Below are 7,790 nucleotides of genomic sequence, written 5' to 3' on the forward strand. Positions count from 1 at the left end.
CGCGGTGGGCGGGGGGAGTTTGGCGCATGGTCGGTTTCTCCAAGTGCAGTCCCACGTGTCAGTGAAGAGGCAAGCCGAAGGGCGTTCCGTTTGCGTGAGCCGTGTGTAGGACCGAACGTGTGTGGGGTGCAATGCAACCGCGACAGGAGTGCTGTGAGTGTACCGCCTTTTTTCCTTTTAAACTAGGTGCTTCGCCCCCTCAAAAAAAATGTTGCTTCACGCGATCCATCGATACTACTACTAGTAATCCGGTAATCCCGACTAAAACGGCGCGACCGGGTCTTTTCTCTCGCGATATGCTGGGAGGTTGGCTTAGTTGGGTTTTTTAGATTTTCTCGGTTCAATAAAAAGCAGAGTTGGTGATGATGGTGTGCCTGTCATCCTGCAATATAGGCCGTCCGATCTATATCTAACGGATAGGAAGGAAACTATGACAATTTACCCGCACTCCTCTCCACATATGCAGATAAGGCTTTCCCTCGTTCATCCTTTTCTCCCACAAGATCTTGATCTTCCGTGCACTAGTACTCCTACAATATGTATATTATTGTGAAAGTTCATATACACCGGCCGAGATTAATGCAAACACGGCAGATTTTCATTACATTTCGAACTTTTATAAGATAGAAAAATAAAAGAAACCCAACCCTAAACCTATTCTATGGCGGCAACCGACGTCCTCCATCTGCGATCTCTATGTACGGGGGCGGGGTTCAAGACCCGTGAAGTGAAGGTGCAGTCTCCGGCGAGGAAGAGTAGAACACGGGATACGGACCGGCCAGTTGGCACACCATGCCCTGCCGCCTCCCATGCCCTTCTCATCCTCGGAGGAGTCCCCGACCTCGGCGGTGCAGGACGTTGGACGGGGGCAAGTAGGACGCATGGCTGACGGTGCTCCCGTTGTCGGCCGCCAGCATGGCCACCGCTTGTGCGGTCGCGTCCGCGTCCGGCTACGCCGCTATTGCGTCGCGAGAGGCGACTTGAGTGAGGGCGGCGACCTCGAGCTTCATCCCCGAAGACAAGCTCTCCCGCAGAGCATTCGTACTTGCGGTCATGGCGGATGTGGTGCCAGGTAGGAGGACGATGCGCTATGGTGTGGAGGCTAGCTGGGTGTTGCCACTTTAAGTAGCGCATTCCGGTGAGGCCAAGCGTCCGGGTGCGTCATTAAATCGCCGGAGTTGGATCCTCGGGCACCGAGCCTCTTAACGACGACATACGAACGGACGGCATGAATGCGGGCAGCTGGCGCCGGCTGGGAACGCACCGCATGACGGCGCGGGGGACGAGGGCTTTGGTGTGCCAGGGTAGTCAGCTGCGGTCGTGGCAACGTTGGAGATGCCCTTTGCTCAAATGCGATTCCCGCATGTCATTGAAAAAGCAAGACGACCCGGCATGGTCTCAGGTCCAGAGGATGCAGTTGGCCGCGCTACACCACTCCGCGGACGCGTCGCGGCGCCCCATGCATCCTCGACGAGCCGGGTGTTGGGGTGTGTTTGGATTGTGGCCAAAGTGCACCTTACCAAAATTTTGGTCATGACCCAAAGATTGGTCTTTGTTTGGATGGTTGCCATTTCTTTGGCATGCCAATGAACTCTAGCCAACTCTAGTTCATTTTTCTTGCCAATGTCGGCCAAATCATGGGCAACCAATACCTCAACCAAAATTTTGGCTACCCAATGCTTTGATCGGGCAACCTTGGGCACAAACCAAACATACCGTTGGTCGTGCCACAACACAAACGCCACCCTCAGCACACTGAAACCGACCGTCTCTATCGATGATACGAGCGTGTCGCTCACCGCGGTTGCCGTGTCCAGAGGCGGTGCTGGAGCTGCGCCCCGTTGTTGGCCCCAAAGACCCACATGAACGGTTGTCGGTGGCGAGGAGGTCGTGGGCCAGCTCCTCCATTGGACTAATATGCGCTACGTCGTCCCGACGGGTGTGCCCCACATGTCGGTTTCCCTGTTTTCCCGGCCATATTCGAGCGTCAGTGCTCCGCCTTGCGCATTAGGCCTTTCACTATGTAGGCCAAGCGAGACAACTTATTGTTTATTTGAGCCGTTCAAGTGTAATCATGTGGCGTTTGCTTATTTCTCATTCCTCTCCAACCCTCTTCTCCATCGATCATGTCGCCCTCCAGTCGAGTCCATCCTCCCGCATGCCTCATTTGAACATTCCGCCGAGTATCATTCGCATGTACCCACCCTAGTCCTCTTTCAATAGATCTCCGGACCCTGAGATGAAATTGAGAGGGAACGAGTGGGGGCGCGTGGTACCTAAGGCGGATTCAAAATTTTGAACCGGTGATCATAGCATCCACAAATCATATATAAAGGGTATTCAATGTTCTTTTTGTTTTTGAACGTATAATATACTCCCTCCTATCCTTTCTACCTTACATATAAGTTTTATGTGTAGTCAAAGTATCTCTACTATGATAAAAAAAGGTATCAACATTCAACAACGCCCAATCAATATTGTTAGGTTTGTACGTACTCCTAGATTTGTACTCGAGATGGTTTCCAATTTGACTATTGACAAGATTAATAGTACTCCTTTCACATAGGTGAGTAAGTCATGTTAGGCTGTGCACCATGACCAAGGAGGAGGGGAAAACGAGAGACATTAATGTTTATTTGCTAATTAATAGTATTGCATGCAATGAACTAACCACTGCATGTCATGTTTGATAGTCTTAGGTCATTAAAAGCATGCACACCCTCATCTCTTATTGGTTCATATGTCAAGAAACAAGAAACGAGGTAGAAGTTAATGCACCGCGCCTACGTGTTTTGGAATTATTTGGTTTTCGTAAGATGACTTACACACCTAGACGGATGGAGTACATGAGATGTATAATGTGAAAATTATATCATTGGAAACTCCTTTCACATACGAAATTGACCATATGCTTTGTGTAAGTTGCATGTCATATATTATTACTCTAACATTTGGTTAAAGTTAACCTCGAAAAACGCATTAGACCCTGTATGCTTTGTGTAAGTTGCATGTCATATATTATTACTCTAACATTTGTGTAAGTTGCATGTCATATATTATTACTCTAACATTTGGTCAAAGTAGTATAGTGGAAGTGGATCCTCTGACGTAGGTATCCCTGCCTCACCCTCCCTTTCGGTCACTTACTGGCGGACCCCATGCTTTCTAGGCCCCGCATGTCAGTTACTCAATGGGTTCGGCCACGTCAGGGGATCCTCATCCGTAGTATACTCCCTCTGTTTTTATTTACTCCATAAAATGGAGGGAGTAGTGGTATAATAAATGACACGGGCGGGGGAGGGGGAGGGACGTCGGTTTGCTCTCAACTACGGTCCCACAAGCGAGCGAAAACGCAAGACGAAGCGCGTTCCATTCGGTGAGCGATGTGGAGGGTCCAGCGTGCCGGGCTGCAACGCGAACGCGACAAGAGCAATGTATAGTCAAAACCGATTGACCGGTCATCACTGGAACCACTATTCACACCAGAACCTTCGCTGCTCGGCCTATGCCAGCCACTGCCCTAAAACCACACCAAATCTCCAGCCCATTCCCCCGCCTTTCGATCCCCTAGCCCGCATCAAGCGTCCCCTAGTTCGCCGGAAAGCCATGGTGCACCGCAAGATCACTTACTACAAGATGCTGACGCCGGAGCGCCGCGCAGAAATTGTGGCGGCGATCGGCGCCACAGACCTCCGTTCCCAAGCTCGCTTTGCGGCGGGCCAATCCCCGAGTTCTCTGGAGCCAAGCTACAAGGAGGAGGAAGTCGATCCAATGTTCACTGCGGAGGTCGCGGCGTAGAAGGCCCCCGATGGGTATGAGACGATGGACGTCGACTTCGTGCCGGCGTCCGAGTCCCCCATGGTGCAGGCGGACCAGCGGTTCAACATGGCGATACTAAAGGAGGACCGGGAGGCAGAGGCTCAACACGACACGGAGCACACGCATGCCGCTGCCATCGAGGCTCTCCTGCAGGCGGAACCGAATGTCGTGGATGTGAACCGAGCGGCGGAGGCTCAAATTGAGGCGGAGCGCGCGGATGCCGCTGCCATCGAGGCCCTCTTGCAGGCGGAACCGGATGTCCTGGACATGAACCGGGCGGTAGAGGCTCGACTCGATGCAGAGCGCGCAGATGCCACTCTCATCGACGCCCTCCTACGGGCGGAACTGGAAGTCCTGGACTTGAACCGGGCGGCGAAGGCTCGACTCGACGCGGAGCGCGTGGATGCCGCTCTCATCGACGCCCTCCTGCGGGCGGAACCGTAAGTCCTAGACTTGAACCGGGCGGCGGAGGCTCGACTCGACGCGGAGCGCGCGGATGCCGCTGCCATCGAGGCCCTCCTGCAGGCGGAACCGGACGTCCTCGACTTGAACTGGGTTGTGCTCTCGTCCGTGCAGAGCGCCCGCACGCTCCGCTTGAACGATTAGCTGGAGGCCGAGGACAACCACGGTGCGGAGACACACGTCGGCAGCGACGGCTGGTTCGCGCCGGCAGCCAAAGACGATGATGTCGTCTCTTTCCGCGAGCTGTGATAGTTTTTCTTTATGTTGTTGTTTTTATTATTATGGATCTTTTGTTGTGTATTAATGTCCTTGGTTGCTAACCTTCTCACTTCCATGCATGCAGGGGATATTAATGTCCTTGGTTGCTAACCCCATCAATTTTGCCTCTATTAGTGTTAGTGGCCCTTTGCAAATTGTAATTTTGATATACTGGCCTTGTGTACAAAAAAATGGAGGTAGTAACTATATTTTAATTCCTTGCCCATTGCGGTGACGTCGACGACTTTTTTTTGTGGTTTGGCGACGTGCGTTCGACGGAGAACACCATTGAGGGAGATCACGGTAAGTCGTTCGCAAGTGCCGCCTGCAAGCTGAGACGACCGCCTTATTTGCATCCAGGAAGTCCTTTACTTGTACTACTACTAGGAGTACTAGTGCGGTGAGATGGTTTCTCGAAGAAGACGATGGAGAAGCGGAGTCAGCAAAGAGAGAAATGATAGTTGCTTCGTCCGTGCTTTGTGATTTGACACCTCACTGCTTTGTGATTTGTGATAGAAGGGACAGGGGAGTGGACTCTGTGCTCTATACTGTACTACTCCTACATGCGTCCAAGCATGGGAGAAACAGGAGAGACGTTGCATTTTTCTATTCCTTCAATCAATCAATCAGGGAGCTTCGGTTCCATCTTTTTGGCTTTGGCAACGCCGTCCACAATGGTTCCCATGATGCCAAAAGCTATTTTCACATTTGGCTACACATTGTGGATGCCCTTAACCGTACCACTTGGTTTTGCTCCTGTGTGCTATCTATACAAATCTCAATTATATTGATCTAAAAAAATTATAGAATCAAAGATTAGTAAAAAGGAGGTGATTTTGCCGCGCAGATGGCAGGGGAGGTTTCTTATTTTCGAAGGACGTTGTCCTGGCGGTTTGCTAACATGCGGTCCCACGTGTCAGTGCTTTACCAAGCTGATCTGCGTCCCACATGAGGCAAAACAACGGCAGAAGCAACACGTGGTTAAGTTGAAGAAGATGAGGAAGAAGCGGATTCAGCAACGAGTGAAATGATGGTTGCTTCGTCCCTCCAACTTCTTTTTTTAGCATTATTACTCCGTCCCTCCAACTTAACTGCGGGAAAGGTGCAGCTTTGTGATTTGACGCCTCATTGCTCATTACTACGCCGGCGCCATGACAGGGGTGCTTCACCCCGGCTGCTCTGCATTGTATTCCGGTATGGCACGTGGACCCGGTAGCTTGATGTCCCACATGTCGGCGAAAGCGACTAGAAGATTTATGAAAGCAAGCGCTCCACTCTTACGACGGAGGAGTAGACGACACGACGGCCCAGTGAACTGTCACTTGTACTGTATAGTACTATAGTTTTGCTGTTTCGCATGATCCATCGATACAAACCCGATTAAACAGGAAAGTGCGGGATTTTTCCCGCGCGGTAGATGATGCTGGCCATACATTTCAAAGGAAATTTTAATGTATGCAAACTGAATAATTATAAGTAACAATATGATATCTAGTAAAACTAAAAAACACATATGATTTATTGTGTTAGAGTGTAGTAGTAGTAGTGCTGTATTGCATAGTTGTTAGATGTAACATGCGAGAACGTGTAGAGATGTAGTTTTGGAGGGCCTACAGAGAGAAAATCGTAATACGGTCACCGAACTTCAGAATAAGCTGATTACGGTCACTATATACGTTTTGCGGTGATTATCCGGTCACTTGCTCACAGTTCAACATCGGATTGCACTCTGTTGACCGGCCAAATAGTCTGCGTGGCGCCATGTTGACTAGTTAAATTGACCACGTTCCTTGTGGGTCCCACCTGTCAGTTCGCATAGGGAAAAGGTCAGATAAACACAAATTTACGCAGGCGCGACAAGGCTCCAACCCATGCGCGGGAATCACCTGGTTGTGTATGTGTCTGTCAGGGCCTGATGTGTGCGCATGCACGTGTAGGTTGAGCACTTGAGCGTGAGAGTGTGTGTTGGTCGTGTGGTGTACTGGTGTGTGCATGCATGCATGCGTGTGTGCGTGTGAGTGTTGCATGCGTGCGTGGTTGCATGTGTACGTGTGAGTGTTGCGTGCGTGCGTGGGTGCATGTGTTTGTGTGAGTGTTGTGTGGATGGAGTTCGTGTGCATGCGTGCGTGTGTGTATAATCACCACACCAGCTCCTGTGTGTTAAAACATACGGCTCAGCATACCAATACAAGGCCACCTTGTCCGTTGTGCCCGCGGTCATGACTTCGCACCACCGTCAAAATATTTTTTTGTCGTTTGTTTTCATTCTTACTAGCAAGATGCCCGTGCGTTGCACGTAACATCAAGATGCATTTGTATGACTTGTTTATCTTGTGAGAGAAAAAGATGAACGAGGGAAGGCCTTATTGGCAAATGTGGAGAGGTGTGTGGGTACCTTTTTGCAAAACTGCCATAGTTTCTTTTCTATCCGTCAGATATAAATCGGACGGCCTATATTGCAGGATGGCAGGGACACCATCATCACCAACTCTGTTTTTTATAAGAGTGTATTTTATAATAGTGTAGATGTAGAGTAGATACAAGTCGACAGGTGGGCATGATGTTAGTGAGATAATGTGATGCAACACTAGAGGTGCCACGTGGAGCGTTCAACTGGTCAACTAGTCATGTCATGAGCAAATACAAAGTTGTACGGTGAGCCCGTGACTGTATAATAACCACTAAATGTAAACGGTGACTGTAGAGTGGATTATGAAGTCCAATGTATGTATCGTGCTTTCACTTCAAATACAATGATCGTCATTGCGTATATGCCAGAGAAAGATGAAACACGCATGAATTTTCTGGGGGCTTACTTTTAGAGGACCTGGAGATAATTTTGTGTGCATACGTGAAAGGGGCGTATGGGGGGGGGTATGCGATGGAGAGAGAGATGCTCTTCGTTTCTCTTTATTATGACTAACTTTGTATATAGTATAAAAATATACAAATTCACGGTGCGGAATAAATATCATTGTGGCCACAATGCAATGCAAATTAGCGTTCGTACTCCTCCATATAACTTTGTAATGTTGTATATATGTAGAAACTCTAAAATAATTTTTTGGCCACACTTTATTCAAAAGGAATGTTGTATGCGAAATAAACGTGAAGAGAGGGCTTTTTAGATCAATGGGGTACGTGATGTAACATGTGTGAATGTGTAGTTGATGCATTTGGCGGGGCCTAGAGAGGTATGTGTGTGTATTACGTATTCGAGAGAGGCATGGATAGAGGGGCCGACGGGGGGG

This window comes from Triticum dicoccoides, chromosome 2B (genome assembly GCF_002162155.2).
Source record: "Triticum dicoccoides isolate Atlit2015 ecotype Zavitan chromosome 2B, WEW_v2.0, whole genome shotgun sequence".
Lineage (NCBI taxonomy): Eukaryota > Viridiplantae > Streptophyta > Magnoliopsida > Poales > Poaceae > Triticum > Triticum dicoccoides.